This window comes from Rousettus aegyptiacus, unplaced genomic scaffold (genome assembly GCF_014176215.1).
Source record: "Rousettus aegyptiacus isolate mRouAeg1 unplaced genomic scaffold, mRouAeg1.p scaffold_m13_p_13, whole genome shotgun sequence".
In the NCBI taxonomy this organism is placed as follows: Eukaryota; Metazoa; Chordata; class Mammalia; order Chiroptera; family Pteropodidae; genus Rousettus; species Rousettus aegyptiacus.
In genome coordinates, this window is record NW_023416288.1 from 24,491,907 (window position 1) to 24,517,270 (window position 25,364).

The window sequence follows — 25,364 nt, forward strand, 5'->3', positions numbered from 1 at the left end:
GACCTTGAGGGTTTACGCTAAGTGAAATAAGTCAGACAAAGAAAGACAAATAAGACAAATATTATATGATCTTACTTATATGTGGAATCTAAAGAACAAAATAAATGAAGAAACAAAACGGAAACAGACTCATAGATACAGAGAACAAACTGGGGTATTACCAGATGGGAGGGGGATTTAAGGGCTGGATGAAAAAGCTGAAGGGATTAAGAAGTACACATTTGTAGTTAGAAAACAGTCACACAGATGTGAAGTACAGCATAGGGAATACAGTCAATATTATATATTATAATAACTACAATTTACAAATTACAATATAACTACATATAGTGCCAGGTGGATACTCAACTCATCAAGTAGATCACATTGTAAATTATATAACCACTATGCTATATAACCTGAAACAAATATAAAATAATATTGAATGTCAACCATAATTGAAAAATAATTTTTTAAAAAATTCAATTTTATTTCTAGGCTAAAGAATTAAAGTTCCCTAAAGTTAAACCTTTTCAAGCCACTACCATATTTTCTCCTTTAAGCAAAGGTTATAATTACTTTCAGAAAAAAAAAAAAATCACAAGTCCAGGAAAGTAAGCCTGGGTTCCTTGTGCTGATGTTTTCCTACAAAGCACAAAAATGTGAGATGGCTGGTCATTGTTCAGCCACTGTTGATACACCTGTTATTGCTTCTGTGTCTTCAGTACATTATTAGAAAGTACATACCATTTGATTCAAAAGTTAGAAAACCTCAGATTATGCTCAGGTAGTATTTAGGGTCATTCTGCAACTTTAGAGGATTGGAAGGTGAGCAAAATTACCATCAACCTGCAACATCCTTGCCCAAACCTTTGAATAATTGTTTCCTGTGTATTTTGAGAAGCCAGTTCTCAATTGCATAGTTCTGAAAATTTAGTTGACTTTTTTTTTTTAAGATTCTGAAGCAGTATTGGAAGTAGAAATAATGAGGAAAGGCTTGCTATAATAAAATAAATAATAAGTATTCAATCCCATTTTCTTCATAGAATATATAATAAAGTATGAAAAAACTCCAGAGTAAATACCATAAAATATCAGAATTAATTATATTAAGCAACTATCATGCACATTGAGATCATTTGTATTTAGAGAGTATAATTTGTCTCCTGTTAATTATAGCTGATTCTACTACATAAACAATGAGAAAAATAAAGCACTGGTCTTGGTGGAATACATTCCATCAATAACAGTTATTGGTACTATGCTTTCTATTTAAAGCCTTCTTAGGAACAATCAATCCTACAGATTATACTTATGGCTTTAGATCAAGTTACTATAATGAAGAAGTTCAAGAATGGTCAACAATGACTTTATATATGACTTATTCTGTAAAGAAATTAAACATTAATCATGCAATTTTATATAGCCATATACTCTATAACTCTGACTTAAAAGTGATTTACATATATCTAGAATCATTCAAATTTGTATTCTTCAAAACATTCGAAAATTGGGACTGATGAATTTGAATTTGCAGTTTTAAATACTTTTAGTGTCTCTAAGCTTTAGTATTGATCCGATAATGCACAACTAAAAGTCCTTAAAATATTTTAAGATAATTTATTATCTCATGCTACTGTATGAGAAATTTTTAAATTAACAGACAATCTAAAACTTTAGTACATTTGTATTTAGACACGAATCTAAGTGATTCTTATTTTCAACCCATAATTTTGTGGTAAAATAGCCAAGCGATTCAAAAATGTAGAAGCAATATGATAAGATAAACGGATACCATGAAAACAATGAGGTTTAAAAGGCTGGTGCCTATTTTCTCACTAGGATATGATTACTACCTGGTCAGGGATCTTTGTTTTATTTATTTCTGTATCTCAAGATCCAAGATGAAACTACAATGTATATGCGTTAATCTCCATTTTATGACTAAAATCTAAGAGCAAATAAAGTAAGCATTGACAAAGACAAGTTAGATCATTTTTTAAATAAGGCCTCCACTTCTAGTTCTTTTGGCAAGACAAACAATATTAGATTTAAAATAATTATTATGAAGGAAAATAGCAACAAAAAAAGCATAATGAATTATAATTTCTTTTGGATTATTTGGAATACCCTTCTATAATAGTAATAATTTGATAACCTCTGAAATCAGACCATCTTGTTTCTAAACCCATATCTGGTAACTTGCTGTATTTCCTTGAGCAATTCACTTAACCTTTCTGTGCCTCCCTTTTCTTATCTGTATTTTACAAATAATAATAGTATCTACCTCATAGTGTTGTTATGGCAACTAAATGAGAAATAAAGATTGCTATGTCAGTATTAGTAGTAGTAGTAGCAGTAGCGGCAGCAATAGCAGTATATCTTACCAAGTGTTGTGAGCTATCAAGTGCCTTTATTTATGAACATCTCTAAGCAAGGCAGAATGTACTAAGAACCTTGCTTTACAGATGAAATGTACACATAATAGTAATTCACTAAATTTCTAATGTTTTTCGTAGTTATAAACATTGAAAATTTGTCTCTAAACAGCACTATACAGATATACAAAGAATATAAAGCAGACTTAGAAGCTGGGAATTAACTTTCTAAACTCATGCCTACAGCTAAAATGACACGTAAAGCATCCTAACCACAAGTGATTTATTTAATATGTATTTGAATACAAATTAATGTCTAATATTGCTCATAATTATGTATCATTATTTCAATGTTATAGTTAAGTTTTGTGATAAATATTGGTTGCTTACTGCTTATAGTCTCTTCTCTAGATTACTGTTGTGATAATACTATTAATTTCTCCTTGATTCTATCAATGTTTTGTTATCTTGAATCACGAAAAAGGAATTAAAAAAATGTAGTTCAATCATGTATAGGAATCTGGAACTGGTTTAATTAAAAATAAGTTAAATAAAAATGTGGTTAGTCTGCATAAAGTAGTAAACATGAGGACATTAATTACATAATCTGAACTCAATATTTCAGCACAAATGTTTTCAAATATGATTTTACATGTATAGATTTTTATACATATTAAATTGTGTACCCCCAATAAAGATGTTGAAATCCTTACCCTCAGCACCTTCAAATGTAACCTTATTTGGAAACGATTTCTTTATGAGGTAATCAAGTTTAAATCAGGTCATCATGCTGGGTCTTAATCCAATATGACTGGTGTCCTTGTAAAAAGGGAAAATTTGGACACAGAGACAGATGCAAATAGATGATTCAAAGACATATAGGCAGAATAGCTTGTGAAGAACGTCACATGAATATTGAATTGATGTACCTACTGTGGAACGTCTGCAGCTACAAGAATTGAGGCTCAGAAGAGAGGCAGGGAAAGCTCCTTGCCTAGAATCTTCGGAGGTGGCACGGCATTGCCGACACCTTGACTTCAAATTTCTGGCCTCCAGAACTATGAAACAAGAAAGTGCTTGATGTTTTAAGCCATCTAGTTTGTGGTACTTTGCTATGGTAGTCATAATAATATGTGACTTTTTACTAGAGGTGCCGCAACTTTTCTGATGTTCAGTTACCTATCTTCCATTGTCTTAATTCTAGTTCATTCAAACTGAAACCGTTCTGTAAGGATATCATAACCCTATAGAAATAATGCTGAATCTGAAGGTGTGACACTATCAGCATAAGTGAAATTTTTTCATCAGTAGATTTTATTATGTTCTCTTATATTCTGTAAAATGTACATTTTATTTATGCAGAAAAAATTCTATTTTAATTTTCCATAAAAAGGTTGATGTAAATTTCAGGTTTTTTTTTTTTTAATTAGAATGATCTATTTTATCTTGAACTGTTTTTCCTTAAGAAATAGGATCTTGGGTTCTTGTATACCTCGATTTGAATATGCAATAAAAACACAACTTAATGATAACATTGGGTCAAGGATAAAAACCCTTAGAGTGAAGGAGAGGTAATAAACCACATCCTGCATATATTTGAAACCACAGTAAATAAATGCATTGAATAGTATGTCTTAGTTATAACCATTCATTATGAGCTGAGCACAAAAATAACTAAAAGGAATTAACTAAAATTTATACTATAAAGCATTCCATTATAACTGAGAAACATATTTTGTGTCATCTTTTTTTTTTTAAATTTGAGAAAGTAAATGTAAATTATGGCTTCATTCTTCAAGCCATAATTCCTAGGTTATTCTTATATGTAATGCATGGAACCTATTACATAATAATTATAAAAATAATAAATATGTTTATTTATTTTTCTTGTACTTCAAAATATCTTCCTTCTTTCCTCTTGAACTGCCCCTTTATTTAGGTTCAAACTAATAGATTTTTCTCTGATTCCTTTCTGAACACTAAGTTAATTTCAGATTTTAATTCCTCAGATATTTTAGTCTTTAGTGAAAAGATCGAAGTTTGTAAAAGATTATGTCTATTATACAATGTTAAAGCAATTATGGCCTGAAAAGACATGTTCACAACTCCCAAAAGAAGATATGATTTGGATGGAGGACAAGAGAAAACAAATTAAGAAGAATGGCAAACTTATGCAGGCATAATGAATACCAATCAATAATCTAAAGTGGAAACTTAGAATCAAAGATACAAGCAAACTGGCCACAAAAGGGAGGCCCAAAAAGTATGCGGTTCAGTGTATAGACTATGGAGTCATACCACATTCATTGACTGTATCTTTTATCAGCTGAGTGATCTGGAGTGTCAGTTTTCTCATCTTGAAAAAACAATATTATCTACCTCATTAATTTATTATAGGGATTAAGTGAGATGACATTTATAAAGGTCTCAGCACAGTATTTGTGTGGCACATCCTAAACATCTGCTAACAGCCAACAATTAGTAAAGGATGGTAGACATGTTCAGACAGACAAAAAGGACCCATTAAATAGAAAAACCTGTCCTAGAATTATTTTCTGCAATCTTTTATTAATCTGACTCTATATTCTCTCTCTATGTCCATTAAGATAAAACATCTACTATTGTCATGTTTATTCATTATATTTTCATCCAGATTCAAGGCTTTAAGATATCTATCTTAAACTCTGAAATTTCCATCTCCATTCTGATGTTCCTTCTGAAATGTATATTCAATTGCCTACTCAGTTTATCCACTTGGGTATCTACAGATTTTTAGATAGTCTCCTATCATCTTCACATTCTAGCTTTCAAGCCCATGTAGAATCCCCTCCCCTTGAGTGTAGACAGGACCTATGACTTGAATACGGCAAAAATAATGGGATTTCACACTTGTGATTATGTTACATTATATAAAACTCTATCTTGCTAGCTGACTTGCTCTCTCCTTGCTGATTTTAATGAAGTAAGCTTCCATAAATCCTATAGCCGCTAGGAAAGGAAGTCTTTATTCAACCTGAAGAAGCTTGGATGCAGATCCTTTCCTACGCAAGCTACCAGAGGTGAACCCGACTGGCTGATATCTTATGCAGTCTTGTAGAAAACCCAGGTAAGTTACACCCAGACTCTAACCCCACAGAAATGGTGAGACACTGCATTTGTGTTGTTTTAAGCCACTAAATTTGTGGTAATTTGTTATGCATCATAGAACACAAATACAAGAATCTAATAGGCATCCTGTCACAAATTAATACTGTCCAAAATAGAGCGTGGGTCCTCTGGCCATTTAAATCTATATCTCTTTAGTGTTCCCTAAGGTAATGGCCCAACCGTTAACTCAGCTGATTAGGTAAAACATTCTGATGGCTTTGTTCTTCTTAGACTCAAAAATCCTATCATTCTTCCACATTATATCCAAAATAGGAATATTTCTTAACATCCTTTGGTTCCATCCACCATAAATTCTTACCTGTACTGTAGTAGCCTCTTTGCTTCAATTCTTGACCTTCTAGAGTCTACTTCTACATATCATTCAGAGGTAACTTTAATAGATAAATCATTTACCAATTCCCTGTTCTCAGGCCTTCTGAATATCCTATGGAATATTTGGAATAAAATCCAAAGCATTTTTATGCTTTGGGGCCCCAAATAATCTGGCACATGAATAACTCTTGTCTAATATCCTATGTCTCCTCTCCTCATCCAAGTTAGATTCATATTCACCAAACAGCCTATGGCCAGCCCCATTCCCACCACTTCCTTCCCTTTAGCAAAATAGAAAAGTGATGGATTTCCTGCTGCATCCAGGATTAGGTCCCATTACCTTGTCTCCCTTCTCACTGTCCTTGGAACTGGAAATGCACCAAGGGCCTTACTGCCCACACTCATTCTCTTGCTGGTTCTTGAACACTCCAAGCAATTCCCTCCTGTGGAATTTGGTATTCTTTCTGTCTGAAATGATTTTCCCTTAAATATGTTTACAGCCTGATATCTTTTTTATTCAAACTTATGCTCGCGTGTTATCTCTTCATACAGGCTTTTTATAAATGGCCTATCTAAAGCAGAAAACTGCATGACTCTGATTTCATTTATCTTACCTTAGGTTTTATTTTTTTATAGTACTTATTAAAACTACTCTTATTATCATTTGTTATCCATCTATATTCTGTCTTCTTAGTAGAATATAAATTACATAATGCTAAGTAACTTGTTGACTTTGTTTTTTTCTATATCCTTGAACACTGCATGGCACACAGTAAGCAGTTGACCAATTTGGCATAAAATTGCAGTTGAAACCATTTTAGAAATCTTCCAGAAAAGATATTCTGCCATGGTGCTTTTAGAAATTCAAGTTATCTCGGAGAAAAGCACAAGAGTACATTTCAAACTTCCATTAAATATTTAATGTTAACATTATGAGACTAAATTTTGTTCTCATCTTTTCTTATTGTTTTGATAAATTTTGATGAATTATCTTCATAAAGTAATAAATATCCCAAAGTGCAGGTCTTAACTTCTCTGCTAGCTACATCTCAACAATCATTTTATACTCTCTATTGTGTATTTATTGCGAAGAAATACAAAATAGTGTAGTAGAAATGTAAAATAACTTAGTCCGCCAAGTACATTTAGCAGTGAGTGTTAAAGTCAGGTCTGTAATGTTATCTGACAGAGGTCATAGACTGTGTTCTCAGGGATCTGCTTGGGGTGACTCAATCCATCACACTGCCATTGTTTGACAGTTACAGACAAGAAAAAATACCTAGAAACTGCCAATAAATTTTCTCACTAACAATTCATAGCAATTGGCAGAACACTATATTTGGCACGTTTTCTTCATAAATGTTCCATATGTTAAATAAAACTGCTTTTTAGGCTGTTCATAATTTATATAAGATAATATTTGCTAACACAGTGGTATAATGTGTCAATAAGTGAAATCAAATAATTCTCCCCTCTCGATGGAGCAATGGGTAGCATAGATGATTAATAACAGAATCCACAACCTTTCACCTCTAAGTCACCAATTTGAACTCAACCTAGTTGAGCAACAAGAAACATTTGTTTCCATAGACAGCTCATCGGAGGCTTGCGTGAAATGAATGGGTAGTCTCTATTTGCTTATTGGACCTAAAATGATAGTTACTTTGTAATAAGAAATGTATTCTGCTGTGAGTAAAGGCCCAGATTATCATTATACTAATATTCTTTTTCAAAACCTAAGGCTAATATATGATATTGTTTGATATTCAGTTGTCTGACTAGCATTTTTTACTCTGAGGCAATTTATATTCAGTGTTTTCAATGTTCTCAATATGAGATAATTAATTTAGATTTTTAATAATTAAAACTTAAGTGTGCATGGAATGATTGTCTTGCCTTATTTTTATTTCCCAGACTTATTTTTCATTTCCCAAAAGCTTTTATATAGCTTTTATAATATTTTAAGTTAATTTAATAATTAAAGAATTTAAGTTTTGGGAAAAAAATAATGCATTTAAAAATGAACTCATAGAAAGATGTTTTCTGAAGATGTTTCAAGATAAGGGAAATTAAATCTTCCTCTGTTAGACTGACATGTGACCCAATGGGAGAGTTAGTCAGAAGTGAGTCAGTTTAGTTGGGCTCTCCTTTAACCAAGAGCTATCAAAATATATGTAATGGAAGAAAAAGTTATTTTCAAAGGCAGTTAAAATATATCATTTTTAAGAGTCTCCTCTGCTTGGAATATAGAGAGTCCCTACATGCATTACAATGGTTAAAGTTGTCATTAGTGCTATTTAAAATATTCCAGTTGTCTTTCCTGGCACACATTAGGGTAAATATTACATCTCCTCCCCCCTATTGAAGTTAAGTATGGACATGCGACTAGCTTTTTCTAATAAAATGTGAGTGGAAATAGCACGTGTCACCTTTCCTGCTACTGCTGTGATCATGGAAGCATAAATCAATGTGGTGCAGACCCCTCCTACATACATGCATCGGGCATGGACCATGAGTAATTTTTTTTTCTTTACTATTAAATACATGAGATTTGGGGACTATTCATTACCAGGGAATAACCCAGTCTATCTCTGACTGATACAAAGCTAACTCACAGATCTAACTCTGATACTAAATTGTGTCTCTTAGGATATAAAATTAATGAAGTCTGAGGAGGACTAAAATATATACCATGAGAAGAGATGGAGGCAAAGAAAGAGGTGAGGGGATGTAAGGGAGATCTGTGCACAAGGAATTACATAAATTATTAGGAGAGTAAGTGGAGATATCTTCACTGTTGGGCAACTGATAAAAAAGACACAGAAACTGACTCCTCGGGGAGATTTTTAAAGTGAAAATGTCGCATGGTATATAGTATGTGACACATGCTCCTTTAAAGCCTTCTCCTCTACTGGGTCTTTGTTAAAATCTTTTTTTGGATGCGACTTCTCAGTGGACTGTATTTTCTTTCGAGGAACTGGAAAAAATAAGCTTCAAAGTTACCGCAGGAAGAAACCAGAAGTTACCAATGTGAGGCAATCGACATAATTTATTTCCCAGAAGATACACTAAAGGTTTATGTGGCTAGAAAATCTATAGCCTTTTGTTGTGATTAGCATTTAGGTACACATAAATACTGCAAATGCTAAATATTGATTCAACCAGCAATTGTGAACATATGTGTGTTGGAACTATATGAAGAGGGTAAATGTGTGTGATGGGGAAGTAGGAAACCAAAGAGGAGAAATAAAATGTCATCCAAGGAATTCAATATCTGCTAACCAACAATCAGGAAATATCAGTATGCTTGTTATTTAAAAATACAAAAGCAGTAGAAGAAAATATTAAATGAGTTGAAAGTGCTGTTTCTGGGTAATATGACTTGGGAGTGAGAAGGAATGAGAAGTGTATGAAAGAATCAGTCAACCTTCAAAAAGGTATATCATATTTATTATTTGACAAAAAGTAATGTACAAGTAAAATTAAAGAAACAAAAATATATTTACACTTTCTCAATTTTAATCATTTCAATTTTTTGATGTCTTTGATTTAAAAATGTTTAATATTGTTATAATTATCAAAGGAAATGCGTGTTCATTTTACAAAACTGGAAAATACAGAAAACTGTTATTCTAACTTGACTACTTCTCAAACCAGTGTCTGGAGTGGTTCTATCTCACACAGGAAATGGTAGCCTCAGATGAAGTAACGAAACTACTGAACTAGACATCAGTGTTTTCCTAGAATACTGAGACTATCTTCTATCTCAGTATTCACAGGATATAACAAAATGCCAGCTTTATAAATAATTATGGATTGAAAATGTACGCTTGACAATTGACTGTGAGAAGAGTCAATGCAGATTATCAGAGCACAAAGCAATGGATACTACTCAGAAAAGACTTGAAATGATCAAGAAAATCATTACTCATGATGAATTACACAATTATATTATTGTAAGAAACACAAGAATGTTCAACTAATCCATTTCATTGAAGGACTTTTGATCAATTGGTCAAGTAAAGAAAATAATCACGGAAGAAAACAGACAGTACCAGACTTTTTCCTCTTTTTTTCCTCCTCCCTTCCTCCTCTCCCTCTTCCTTCTTTCCTTCCTTCCTCCACCCTCCTCCATTCCTCCCTCCCTTCCTTTTGTATTAAAAGTGAAAGAAGGGCAATTTTTAGTAAGTAAAAATGTTTCCCCTTAGGAAACAGTTGTTTCAGGCTCAGGATTCAGCTGAGAATCAATCTTAGCTGAGGAGCAAGGTGAGAGAAACAGGATTTGCCAGGCACTTTTTTGATGGTTGTGACCTCCAGGGCTTACCACTCTTGTTGATGTTGTTTTTGACTTGTAGTTTTCTAATGTTCCCCACTAAATCGATTATTGCCTTTAGAAGTAATTTCATGGCTTTTAGAGTACTACAGCTTTTATCTTTCTAACCTTCATGGTGCCGTGAAAGATTGGTCTCATTTCTTGTTAATTCCGATTCTTCTTTGAGGTTATTCTTTCACTCTCCAAGGGAATCATCGGGGATCATTTTATTAGTCTTACACATCATGCCACCTCTGGGGAATCTGTGCTGACTAATTCATCTTTCCTGACAATTGCCAAAATAAATGGTAGCCAGAACTCTTGTTTTATATCTTTGAACTTATTTTATTGCTTGCCACCTTTCGCAGCAATGAGCAGACATAAAGACCAAATAGACCAGGATTTCATTTTTCCAATATTACATATAATGGCCAGTTTTAAATCATTTTAGTCGCAAAACTTTTTAAGAATAGTTTAACCTTACATTTTTTTATCTGATATATTCATTTCTTCCTGTATGTGGCAGCAAAGCGTAATGGAAAAAACAATTCACTAGTATTAAAGTCTAGCTTCTGGTCCTGGCTCTACAAATGACCTCGTTCAATTTATATAAGTTCTCCAAGCTTCAGTTTTGTCACCAATAAAACACAGGGACAGCCTTTGAAGTTGGCTGAAGTTTTAAGAGATTGTATTTCCAGAAAGAAAAGATATCTCCCAGTTGTCAAATCTTTAAATACCAATTGCCTTCCATTCATTAAACTGTATCCAGAAGGTCATGTACAACTGTCTCAGTTTTTAAAAATATGACTTATGATGAAATGCTCTTTTATACATACACAATTAACGATTAGACCGACAGATATCAGAATCATTAAAGGTTACAAAGTTTGCAACAGGTCTTAGAGCAAGTTAGTAAAGTAATAGATACTTTTGATTTTTCCTCCAAAATCCAGTCTTGGCTCTTATCAGACAAAGTTTCTTAACCCCTGGAACTAAATAAACAAGCTGGGGAGAAAGAAGACATCTTCCTTAAAAAAGAATTCCAAAAATTAAATATAGGAGAAATGTGAGAACTAGAAATGACAACGGTAATAACTGCTGCAGACAAGATTCACTGATGAATGGTAAAATTAATGGACAAAACTTTAAGGAGAAACAGGATTGTTGGACAGCTTTGAATTATCCCTCCAAAATATGTACTAATTATTACGGCCATTTTAACAAGTACACTAATTTTTGATACTTCTCCCTTCAGGAAATTGAGCTCAATTCTCCTACTCTTTATTGTGGGCTGGATTTAATGACTCACTTGTAAAGAATAGAATATGTAATGGGATAAATAGCGACTTTTACAGTAGAGAAACCTGGCAGATACAATCGCAAACAAGTGATCAGGGTTAAGCTTACCAGTGATAATGTGCCTCTGGTAGGATAGAACCAGAAGGTTATTTCATCAGTGTGGTATTCCTCCTCGTGACCCAGAACCTCCGTGCAGTCATAAGACAAGATCAGTTATGCTCGAATTATGCTACAAAACATCTAACCGGTTATCTTCTAAACTCTTAACATCCTGAAAAACAAGAAAATACTGTATGTAAGTCAAACAATCCTATTAAAATGAAAAACCTTCAGTCAGCCGAGACATTCTGATTTGACCCAAAATAAAAACAGAGGGGTCTTTGAGGCTTAAGTCCACTCCTTTCATTGTTCTTCTAAACACCTCCCAAAAGCCTATCCAACTTTCAAAGCCAAGATTACATGTAATACATGAGAACTGCTGTTTTTATAAGTTTAAATGAAAGTTTTAATAAAGTTTATTATTTAAATAAATAGTGCCAGTACTTATCTATCCTTCTCTCTCAGAAATCACAATCCCCATGAAAAAAAATGCTAGATTAGAACAGAGATGTTAACCTCAGTGTCACCAAAATAACAGAACTAATGAAAAAACTCCCCAGAATAGTCCAGGTCAAACAGCGTACAGGAAAATGTGGAGAAAGGACGCCCCCAGCTGTACATCCCTGACACTGCTGGTAGAATACAGTTCTGCAAATAAGTGTCTCATTCTGAGATACGAAATCAAAAACTTTTTGTTTATAATAAGGAGAAAGGGTAAATGGCAGGTAGTGAGAGCAATCCTATATCTGGAGAATTAAAGGGGAAAACACATAGACAAATTATTTTTCAACACTGCTTCTTTTCCTGGATGTTGGTTACTCAAGTATTCATTTGTGATAATTCACCGATACGTATATTTATGTTTGGTGTATTTTTCTGATATTATAGACTTCAATAAAAATTGTTGATAAGAAGGATTCAAATTCTACTTATTGACTTCTAAAACCTGAAGAGAGAGAATGCAGCTTCTGTTTTAGTTATAGCTGTGTAACAAATTACTCCAAACAACTATTTATTGTCTTCATACGTTTTGAGGGTCAGGGATTCAGACAGAGCACAGCAGGGATGGCTGTTCTCTGCTCCACAGCGTCTTCAGTGAGAAGGCTTCAAATCTCAGGGCAGGAATAATCTGAAGACATGTTCATTCACGTATCTGGCAGTTGATTTTGGTTCACAACCAGTTAGAGGATATTGTAAAGGATAGGGCTCCATTTACAAGAGCGACATAAGAAATCAAAAAGGAATGAGGAATGTGAAAGATATGTATAAAGAAAAAGTTCTACTGTGGACAAAAATCAATAGAAAATGTGTGTTATATTTCTGAGTTTAAATGATATTAAAGAACACAAAGGTGTTAATTCTCCCTGTATTAATTTACAATTATAAAGTGATGTCAACTAAAATTAAGCCACAATTTTTTTTTTCTTTTCTAGTAAGGTGAGCTGATTGTAAAGCAAATTATGCCAGCTTTTCCACAAGTTTTTATTGGATTCAGATTACCTTTGTCAACTCTAAAGCTGCCCCAAGCCAACATCATCTCTCACTTAGGCTACTGAAAGAGCCTAACTGGACTACCCGCTTCCATTCTTGCTCTCTTCTCCCTCATTATCCTCCCACCTGTTAATCTAGTCTCGAAAAACAGTATTCTTTTGACAGCATCAATCAGAGCCCATCTCATCATTCATCTTCTCCACTGGCTTTCCTACGCACTTAAAATACAATCCAAAATTCTTAACGTGGTCTAAAAAGCATTCTAGGACCTGGATCATTCTCTGAGCACATTTTCTACAACTGTCCTACTTTTTCACTTTTCTACTTTTTCTACTCTCCACTTGTCTCCAGTCATGTTCCTCATATGTGCTTTCCGAGCTCCTGCCAATCAGCCTTTGCACTCATTGTTCCATCTGCCAACAACGCTCTTCCCTACGGAATCACATTCCTTCTATTCTCATCTCAAATGTTACCTCTTCAGAAAAACTGTCACTGAAAATCCAATGTGAAATATAGGTATTTATACTGCTTTATTTTCTTCATATCATAGATTGACTTGTTTTGGGTTGTTGACTGTCTTCTCCACTACCAGGTATATTTCCATGAAGATTGAAACTCTCTCTTTTTCCTGAATGTTGAGAATAATATCTGGTATACAGCAAATGCTCAAGAAATATTGAAATGAATAAGTAAATAGTCTAAATCATTCTGAAATTTAGTATATTATAAAAACGACAATGTAACTCTATGCTAGCATAACCAGATAAAGAGCTCAACCAATGGAATATACTAGAAGGATGAGAAATTGATCCAAATACAAATATAATTTAGTATAAATCATAATTTCAAATTAGGACAAAGATTGGTTCATAATTATTGATGTCTCAACAACTGAATAACCATTTGGAAAAAGAAAATAAAATTAAGCAGAATCTTACACCTTAAAACAAAATAAACTCTAGATGAATTAAGTATTTAAATATAAAAAGGGAAACTGAAGTACCACAAAACTATGCTAGGATTTTTAAAGTCATCTCAGAAATGGGATGAGTTTTATAAATATGGCACAAAGCCCAGAAACCATTTTTTTAATGTTGAAAAATCTGACTACAAAAAGATTTTTAAACATCTTTATATTAAAAATCACTTTTAAAAAGAAGGGGGAAACATGTGTCGCAAATTATAAATTTTCTCAATATATGATGAGTTCCTAAAAATAAATAAGAAAACAACCTAATAGAAAAATGAGCAAAGTATATGCAGAGATACCACACTGAATTACATAATTCTTAAATAAATAAAAACATGTCAATCACACTAAGAAAGTACAATTCGACTGACAATGACATGTATTATTTACTTATTTCATGGCAAGCATTAAAAAAAAAAAAAAAAAACATACCAAACTGTGTTAAAGAGGGTAGAAACTAACAAAGTACTCTCATACACTGCTATTGAAAGTATAAATTGGAAAAACTTCCATAAAAAAATGTATTATTTATTTATTTCTAGATAACGAATTGCCCCAAGACTTAGAAGCTTAAAATAAGAGTAAACACTAATTTTCTCTGACAGTTTCTCTGTGTCAGAAATTGGCGAGTGGATTGGACTGGAAAGTTCTGGCTCAGGATCCCTTATGAGGCAGCAACCAAAATGTTAGTCAGGGCTGCAGTCATGTCACAACTTGACTAGGGCTGAATTGATCCACCCTGAAAAGTGGCTAGCGAAGGGGACCAAAGTTTTGCCACCTTAAAACTGCCTTTTGGAATATTGATTTTAAGCCGGTTATTAGAAATTGAAAGACTCAGAAAGAATGTTTGACCCTACCCCTTTTCTGCCCAAGAGATTTAGATGGGAAGTCCTGCTCAGCATATTCACTTTAATCTAATTTGAATTAAGAATGGTAGATAAGAAGACTCCAAGCAGGAGCCTGTTACCTAGATCACCCTCTATGTCCCATTGTTTCTGGGTTACCAAGCAAAAATTTGCCTGCCAGGTATGTTCTGCTCTTTCTCAATTACTTGCAAATTGCCTTTCCTTTGAAATCTGGGGTCCCCTGCCCCTTTCTCCTTTGTCCATAATGACATATAAAGCTCATCTGCCCAATACGTTTGACTGGAGTATCTTATTTATTACACCTCCTGGCATACACATCTGTAATAAACTTTAGACATTGTTTCCTACTAATCTGTTTCTGTTAATTTAAGTATTAGTCCAGCTAGAAGAATTTAGAAAATGAGAGAAAAGCTTTTTGTTTTATTTTGTTTTGTTTTTTTAGCTCCCACACTAGCAATGTGGTGCTGACTGTTGGTGGGAATTTTCAGTTCCTCTACTACAAGCCTCTCCCAGGGCTGCCAGATTGTCCTCATGTCATGACGGCTGATTCCCCTACAGCCAGACACCCAAAAGGAAGCAAGGTGGAAACTCTTTCTTCTTTTATAACTTGGACTGTGCAGTCACATATCATTTTCTCAATATCCTATTGGTCATTTAGGTCACCACTATTCAATGTGAGTGGGGGCCATACAGGACCATGTATTTCAGGAGAAAAAAATAATTGGGGGTCTTCTTGGAAGCTGGCTACTACAAGGGACAATTTTGAAAATGTTTCTCAAAATAAAAATTTCACATAAATTCTAAAAATATTCTACTCGTAGTTATCCTTCAGATATATAGTCAGATGTATAAAAGACTATCTTCATCTCAGCATTTTTAGCAATTATAGAAAATTAAAATAATCTAAATATTTATCGATAGTGGTCTGACTAAATTACAATGGATCCATACAATGTGAGATATATGTATTCTAAAGAAATAGCATATCTTGGTTATCAAAGTAGAAATAGCATTGCTTTTGAGAAAAGGAAGTAGTAATTAAGGTGATAAGGGGAGAGAGGATAATTTGTTTTCAAATGAGTACTCTTCTGTATATTTTGTATTTTGAATCATGTACAGAAATTATCTACTTTGGGAAAGTGTAAAAAAAATACATTACTACTGCAACCTTTGTAAAACTACTTATTTTGCAAGCAAATGAGAATTGGGCTCCACTGAGCCTTTATGCCTTTTTATTTTGTCTTTTTGTGAAATACTAATCAATGCTATCATTATTATCTACATTATTTGGACTTTCAGCTCAATTTTTCTCTGAGATTTCAAGTTTTCTGAGTATACTGACTGTCTGGCATATTTTGTATCCCCAACTGTGTCTAAGCACAATATCAAGCACATAGGAAGTGCTCAATACATATTTGTTTAAATCAGAGTTTCCTAACTTCAGCAATACTAATATTTGAGGCTAGATAAGTTTTTATTGTAAAGAGCTCTTCTATGCATTGTATGATGTTTAGTTGAATCCTCTTCCTACTAGATACCAGTAGCACACTCTAAGTCTTGACAAACACAAATGTCTCTAGGCATTGTCAAATGCCCCTTGAAAGGGAAGAACCTTCTCCAGTTGAGAACCATTGGTTTAAAGTAATTCCATATCCAATTGAGAAGTAAGCTATAGAATTTATGTATTTATTTACTTATTATTTTATTTTTTACATTTTAAAAAATTTTTTAGGTGAGGCAACACTTTGTTGACCTCACAGATTGCAAGGACCTTGTCAGCTTACAACACCTTATTCAGAATTTAAAAACAGATTTTTAAGCAAGATTTAGTATACATATTTTACTACAATATAATAATTTGGTATATGCTTTTGGCACAAGTGAATTAAGAGTTGGAATATGTTATAAACTATAAAATAAAGAGCTAACCTTTAATAACTTTATCATTATTCATTTACTATTCTTAATTGTTGTTTTTTCATATATCCAGAAATAACCTTGTATAGAAAGTTGGAGAATTTAGAATTCCTTGTTTAGTGAAACAGTATGATTTGCAATATGATGACTGATGATCTAGAGGTGAGATATATTATTTTATTCCCCTTTCTTCTAGATGACTACAATGATAGTAAAAATTGGTTATGGGTACACCAAGGGTATGATTTGGAGTAAATACTCCATTCTTTGATCGAATAGAGAGTAAACTATATAAATATTAATTACACTAGCCAAAGTTTTAGTTCTAGATGATTTCTTTTAATTGATAACCAATGGTTTACAAAGTGGAAATTGTCATCTGTGAAATTGGATAAAGAGTTTTACAGTGAGAATGATAGACAGAGAAACACTAATGCTATGGAGAAAAGACCTCCATAATGCATGGGTGAAGGAATTACCAAATCTATTTCTAGCTTTAAGATTGTTGTTTGATCATCGAAAGTCTTTGTGGTATTAAGAACATTTTCCACCTCTTTTACTCAACTCATTTTCCCCTTTTTGTGTTAATTCTGCCAAAAGAAGAAAGAAGAAAGAAGAAAAGAAGGAAGGAGAGGAGGGAAGAGGGAGGGAAGGAGAGAGAGAGGGAAAAAGGAAGAAAGGGAGCAAAGAAAGAATGAAAAGAAACTTTTCTGTGATAAAATAAAATGGCCACAAATCTCTAGTCTAAAAGATAAAAATTAAACTAGTGGCCTAATTTTACATCTTCTTTCTCTTTAATTCCACAAAAAACACAATTTAGCTAACACCTATAAAGCCTATTTTGAAAAATACTTAAGAAATTTAGTTAAAACTATGTTTATTTTATTTCCATATTATAATTTAAAAATACATATTATAAAGAAACACTATAGACAGACAGACATCCTGGTGTTATTTAGCCTAATCATAAACAAGATTATCTTAAAAACTAAAGATTTTTCCTTTCTTTCATTCAAGATATCTGTCTTGAAACCTGAATATCTGCCACCAAATTCCAACAGGTCCAGCACTTTTAAAAAGAGTTAAAGTTATTTTCAATAAAAAAAAATTTTTCTTCTAATCTTAATCTGACTAGAGTACAATGTAGAAACAACTCTGACTCTGTTATATTTGCACCATCACTGTATAACAGTCTATCTAGTTAAAACAAAACATAAGCAAAGAGTAAATACCTCATATCAACTTAGAACATAATTTCAGACCATTATTATATCTTACTTATTTATTTAAAAGGCTGCCAAATTACAGCTTGACAGTTTGTATAGCAAGAAAACATTATAGAATCATCTTATCAAGGTAGCTTACATGTATAACTAGAAATTCACAAAGAACCCACGATTCAGTAGTTTGAATGACTAGTCATTCATCAAGTTTAAAGACAAAATAATTAATCAAGAAGGAATAAGTATTATGTGCTTTCAGGTAGAAATATTATATCTTCTTTGTAAGATAAGTGTCATTTCATGGAAAATAATAATGTCTACAACATAATTAAACTCAGGTGAATTGATTTCAGAATCTTGATGAAGCTATGTATAGTGTTTATATTGATGAAGCTAAATCTGTTTGTCTAAAAATCCCAATTTATCTTTTTTTCCAAGAAAAATAATTGACCTATTCATTGGATCTTCAAACACAGATATTCTTGGTAGCATAAAAATTTATGTCCTTTTATTTTCTGACTTTATTTACTAAGCCAGCAAATAAAAGGAGAATGATGGCTTAGTAAAGGTAGACAATCCTCCTTAACCGTGTTATATTCAAATTATTTTAAAAACTTAGGAAAACCACAGAAGAACATTAACATCAAAATGGCTCACTTTGAAAAACTTACACAAAGCATTATGGGCTTTAAACAACCGATGCGCAAGTGACACATGAATTTTACACTTTAACTGGGTGTTATAAGTGGTAATCTAATGCATGCAAGATTGCTAAATTAAAACATTCTACTCAACACTAAGTAATATATTCATTAAGCATAATGAATATATAATTTTGATTATAATTTACAGATATTAACAACGCATTTGCAAGAGAAGAGATCCTTTATTTTTCTTTAAAATTGACAATGGCAGGGATTTATCACACTTCTATGACTTAGATTTTAAAATGATACTGTAGGGACTGATGGATGATCTGTGACACCTCATGCCTGAAACTGCTCTAGCTGAAAACCTAGGGAGCAATCCAGCATAGGTTTATTAAGAATGTAAATGTCTAAAATGAATTCTAAGTTATGAATCTATATAATTAAAACGTCTTGAAGGATATAAAGGTCAGTTTTCTGTGGTGACTTAGAATATTAGTATTGACTAAAGAACAAAATGATGAAAATGCCACTTCAGTTAGATAATTTATAAAATTGTCATAATGGCCAAACAAAGTGAAATGTAATCAAGCTTTGGGAAACAATGCCTAGGTTAAGATACCTACAGTACAGAACTTTAAAGTATGCAAAGCCCTCAGTGTAGGGTGTAGGACATTTTTTAATGCAAACATCATTGACCACATTTTCCTACTTGAGGACTAAATTTTTAGTATTCTTCAAAGGGACAGAATTACCTGGTAATTTAGGTTAAGAGAATGACTCAGCAGTTTCTTGCTTTGTCAGGTACTATCACACTTTAGTTGCCATATAATACAATATGGTTAATTATAGACACTATGTTGTACATTAGATCCCCAGAACTTCATCTTATAGCTGGAAGTTTGTACCCTTTGACCAACATCTCCTCATCTCCTCCCACCCCTTCTAGCACCTGGTAAACCCCACTCTACCCCTTACTTCTATGAGTCTGGCTTTTTTAGATTCCGCGTATAAATAACAACTTACATATTTGTCTTTCTCTAACTTATTTCACTTAGAATAATGCCCTAAAGTTCCATTCAGGTTGCTTTCCTTTCTTTCTATGACTAAATAATATTTCACTGTGTATATATACAAAATATTCTTTATCCATTCATTCGAGAGACACTTTGTTTCCGTCTCAGCTATTGTGAATAATGCTGCAGTGAACATGGGAGTGCAAACATCTATTCAATATTCAAGAGCTGGCAAGTGCTGAAGTGAGCCTGGGGCCTGGAATACCTCACCTGGTATCTTTTGCTTGATAGTTATTCAAATTGATGTTTCTGAGAAAGAGGATGGGTGGAAATTTCCATGCCACCATTTTGCTGATCTCCCTCTCTCGTTCAGGAAAATTTCTGACTAAAGATTATTTTACATTTCTAGTTATGACTCTTCATTTTTATTTCAAAAATTTCAAATCTATGGCTTATAAAGGCACTGGAAATCTCATCAACTAGAAACAAAAGCTGAAAATGTTCGACTTTTTGATTAATTACCACATATGTCTTTGGTATTTAAAAATTAACATTTAAATTAATTGATTGTGATTCCATGAAAAAAAATTATGAAAATGAATTAATGTACTGCTCCCACTCTGAATAATTTCCAGGTGAACAAAATTTGAGAAAATCTTCCTCTTTCAGAACATGCAGCATCTTTATTCTAAAGAAACTAAAAGAATTTTTCACCAATGAATTAAGATATATGACAGTTTAAAGTAAGAGAAGTGTCTCTTTTTTTTAGATCTTTCTGTTTCATAAGATGAATAATTAGACCACCAACCCATACATTCTCTGTCGCTATCTCTGAAACAGCACACAAACTTCCCCATAAACCAGCATCCTCTCCTTCATCATCCAATTTGCTGAGGCCATCCTGAAAGGATAACCTCAGTACCAAGTCCTTCTAGCATTCCACCCTGACACTCACAACTAAATCAACTATTACTGCTTATTCCAAGTCCCCAAATTTCCACCACTCACTGGCCCAAGAAAAAATGGAATCATCCAGCTAGAGTCACAAATACACTTTGGAACCATATCACTGAGGCCAGGAAGCAAAGATTTCTTGGTCATGTATAAATGCCCCTTCCTGGATTGTGGCAAGGGGGAAATTCCCGTAGATTTGGACAGAGAGTCAATTACATTGCTACAAAACCTTACATAGAATCACAGTAATCTTAAAGAGATGGGGCTGTGATATCAGCCAGTCTTCCTGTTAAATAGATTATCCTTTCTTTGACCTCTTAAGAAGTTCAGAGTGTTACTGCGTTTTATTAATGTCCAGCACTTTGGAAGATCAAGTGCATTTTATTAAGGAAGACTGCTCATTTTGTTGTGGGTCAAGGAAGAAGAAATATGAACAGCTCATCTGGTATATATACTTTATTCTTATGCTCAAGCAAAATAAAAAATACTATATGTCAAAGACTGTCAAGTCTCCCATACAGATTTTAAAACATGAATACAAAGATTTTCCAGATATATAGTATTATGACAAAGGTGTGTGCATGGTTTATGAATCTGACCTCCTCAAAAAATATGTCATATAGTAGAAAACTGCTATCTGGTATTCTAATTGGTACAGACCTTTAAGTGAGTTAACCAAGAAATAAAAAAAAAATTATAAAGATAAAAAGTATCTTTCTATATTCTTTCCGTTAGATAGATATAGCAGACAAATGTGCGGGTGTTTGCCAAGCCCATAGAATTCTTCTCTGATCACCACTCTCTGCTTCCCCTTTCCCACACAGGTAAAAGCCTCACCATGTTTATTCTAGGCATGATGAGTTCTTTTTGGCTATATTTATTTAGTTTATGGGTAGACATTTCATCTAAGCTTATAAAATAATACGTTCTTTCCTGAGAAGTTGGATTTAGGCTTAGAGACAGCAGTTGGATTCTTTAAAAAATAGTGACTAAAAGTGATCTGTAATGAGTGTTGGATTAATAGTTGTCAAATATTATGTTCTAAGTAATTTCATCCAGTTCTATATACTAAACGCCATCTATGGTTGACAACTGTATTATCTATTGCTGCATAACAAATTATCTCAAATTTAGCAGCTTAGCAATTTCTGTGTATCAGCAGTTCAGACTTAGCTGGGTCTTCCACTTAGTCTCAGAAGGCTGCAATCAACATGTCTGCTAGGCTGGCTGTGTTCTCAGCTGTTTTCTTGAGCTATAAGTCAACCAGGAAATTATCTGCTTCTGAAACTCCTCCAGGTTTTTGGCAGCATTCATTCCCTTGCAGCTGTATGACTTACGGCTAAGCTTCTTACTGGCTGTTGGATGGAAGCTGTTCTCAGGTCCTAGAAGCCACCTTCAGTCGCCTGCTATGTGACCCTTAACTCTAGGCAGTTCACAACACGGCTTTGCTTACTCAAAACCAGTGAGACAGTTTCTCTCTTCAGTCTGGTAAGACAGTCATATGTACATATTTATTTAGTTTATGGGTAGACATTTCATCTAAACTTGTAAAATAAGATGTTCTTTCCTGAGAACTTGGATTTAGGGATACACACACAAACACACACACACACACACACACACACACACACACACACACACACACTGTCTTTAACCCTAAATGGGGGTGACGGACCAACGACCTTTATCATAGTCTGTCAGAAGCAAGTCACAAATTCTGCCAACATTCTTGAGAAGGGGATTTTACAAAGGCACGACTCATTGAGGCCACTTTAGGGTATGTACTACAATAACCCAATGAATATAGGCCACCTTCGGGTATGCACCACAATAACCCAATGAATATAGCTAGCTTTGATCTCTCCTTTAGGTTCTAGACTACCCTACATCTCTGTTTGATGGTGCATATGTAAGCCAAAATGAACATGATAAAAAAAAAAATTGTCTCATCCCAGTTCATATCCACCAGCCAAACCTACTTCTCCATTTCAGTTGGTGGTACTACAATTAACACTGTCCTCAGGGCAAAATTCTTGTTGTCATCTATGATTAACCCCATCACCCCACCTATTATATTCAATCCATCTGAAAGTGCAGTTAGCTCAAACTTCAAGTCCCAGATCTAATCACTTATCATATGTATTGCTCACCATTCTAGTCATGAAAAGCCTTCTCATAGATCTCGCAACTCTAGTTCCCTGAAATGCATTTTTGACACGGGAAACAGAATTATAGTGAAAATAATGAGAGAAAGAGAGAGAGAGAGCAAGAAAAAAAAAACATGAAAAACAAATGACAGATTATTTGCAGAAAATATTCTAGACAAAAGGCATACCAAATTTACTAGCTAAGTGCTACCTGTCTCTTATTGCCACAAGGTTATATAAGCCTTATTATATCACCTGTGTCCCTAATCACCTTTTTAGGGAGAGACATGAAGATGGAGGCAGGCATTTGGAATACCTAGTATTTTGTCCGAATGAGCAACTATAACTTAAAAGGACTTTTATAAGTACTGAATCTTCCTTAGTTTATGTGAAATTGGGTATTAGGTGCAGTTAGCTTATATTTTCTCATGCTAACAAGTGAATAGAGGTTTGGAAATGGGTCTAGATTATGTGTTAAAACAAAATTTAAAAATTAAAACATTAATTTTTGAATTGTTTTACTATATTGATACATATGCATTTAATAAATTATACATTAGAAAGCATTAAACATATGTGGCTAGTGGCTAGCATATTAGATGGTGCAGATAAAGGACATTTCCATCATTGCAGAAAGTTTTATGAGAAAGCACTGTCTAGAGACTGGGCATCATGTAAATTAATTGGCATCTGTAAGTATAGTAATATCTGGAAAAAGATTATTCAAACATAGTAAGAAATTCCTTCATTGGCTATTGTATGAAGAACAAATTTATAAACTACGCCTCTGTTCTAATTTCTCTTTTCAGAAAGAAACTATTCATAAGCTAACTACCCATTCCTCTAGGAATGCTATGACATTCTTGAGCTGATTTGTATGACTCCAGTCAGTATGCTGATCCAAGCCTTATATTCATTAGTAAACCATATACAATTATTACTTAATAAAACATGTTTTTCTAAACATGATAAAAATTAAGTCTAAAAGAGGAATTATAGATGACTATAAGAGAAAAACTATTAAAGTAATGGATAATAAATACTAATTAATTCATCATGCATATTCACGTTAAGTAAAATATGCTAAAATGAAACCATTTGCAAAGACATTAAAACAAATCGGCCTTATAGAATCACTGCAGATTGATGAGGAGAGGCTCAAAGGCCATCACCATCCACTGGATGGATAATGATGTATTTCATGGACAGTACTAGATATAATATTGGTATTTTTTTTTTTGAAATTTACATCTAAAGTCATACATTATATTTCAATATTACGTGCACAGAAAAAATAAAATATTGCAATGCTTATGTTAAAGACTAAATATTTATAATACCTCCCCTAATAGGCAAGCACTCATCAAGTGCAGCATTAACCTTATAAAGGGGAAAGGGAACTACATGCATATACGCACAAGTACGCATGCGCGCGCGCGCGCGCGCGCACACACACATACACACACACACACACACACACACACACACATCTGGATTCAGATTCTGATTTATCTGAATCTTCAGCCCTGTTCTTTTGCTCACTCTGTTTTATCACTATACAGGACGACATAAACATGAAAATAGCCACTCTTTGTTTTTTTCTTCTCTTCAAACTGTAATGCATCCAAGAGACAATAATTTTTCTAAATCACCTTATTAATAAAAGTAATAACCAAGTTATAGTCTGTAACTATCTGTAAACCCACAATATTCTTATGTAAATTTACAGTAATAATACCTATAGGCTGATGTGTTCTCTAACAACTTATAAAGCAACTTTTTCTGCATGACAGAGTAATTAATGCAGGAAAGTTTTTAGAGGCTAGATGATGAATTAACTACTTGATAAGAGCAATATGCTAATGAAACTGAGACTTTTTCTTTATACATCAGCTAATTTCAGTCTTTCCATATCTTTTTCATACATCTTAAATATTAAGACTGTGTGTTTGTGTGTCTGCTTGTATGTTTATGTGTAGTGTATGTATATGTGTGTGTGTGTGGGAGAGAGAAAGAGAGACTGAATTAATGTAAATGATACCTGTATCAGGACAGGGAAGCTTTAACTACATGTGCTACTGAAATTTTATCAATAGTTTTATTTGAAAATGACATTTAACCATATTTCTTGTTAATTAAGTTATGACATCCTCTATATCTGGGGTCTATTATGGTCTACAATAAATCATATGCAATTTTGTAATTGATAAAATAATTTTGGTGGGTCTTCCCAGCAGATTTACCATACTGATTCCAAGGGTTAAACCTATTCAGTTGAGCGTGGTTCAATCTCAAGTAATTGGCCTGTGCTCTCCTAACTGAAAAAACAACACTCATTAAACTACAATACATCTTACAACTTTTTACAACAAGAGCATCATACACCTAAGCTATAGACCAGCCATAGTGAAACTCTCTTACCTTTTAGAGACTATTAGAAAACCTAATCTAATAGGTGAATCAAATCCTCAGAAGAAGCTCATCTAGAACAGTAAAACGATATGAATAGAGCTCCTCTGCAGAATTTCAATCCTGTTAAAGAAAATTTTTCTGTAGAACTGTGTCATCAGTGACTCCTACACTTCA

At 33.4% G+C, this 25,364-nt stretch overlaps 1 protein-coding gene across 2 annotated transcripts in view; it reads right to left on the minus strand.

Moving 5' to 3' along the window:
- Nucleotides 1–25,364, minus strand: part of THSD7A (thrombospondin type 1 domain containing 7A) — a 603,286-nt gene that overhangs the window by 561,087 nt on the left and 16,835 nt on the right. For both annotated transcript variants that reach the window (XM_016160722.2, XM_016160721.2), the window contains exon 2: nucleotides 11,557–11,719. The gene's annotated coding sequence lies outside the window, so the exon portion shown is untranslated. The remainder of the gene's footprint in view (nucleotides 1–11,556; nucleotides 11,720–25,364) is intronic.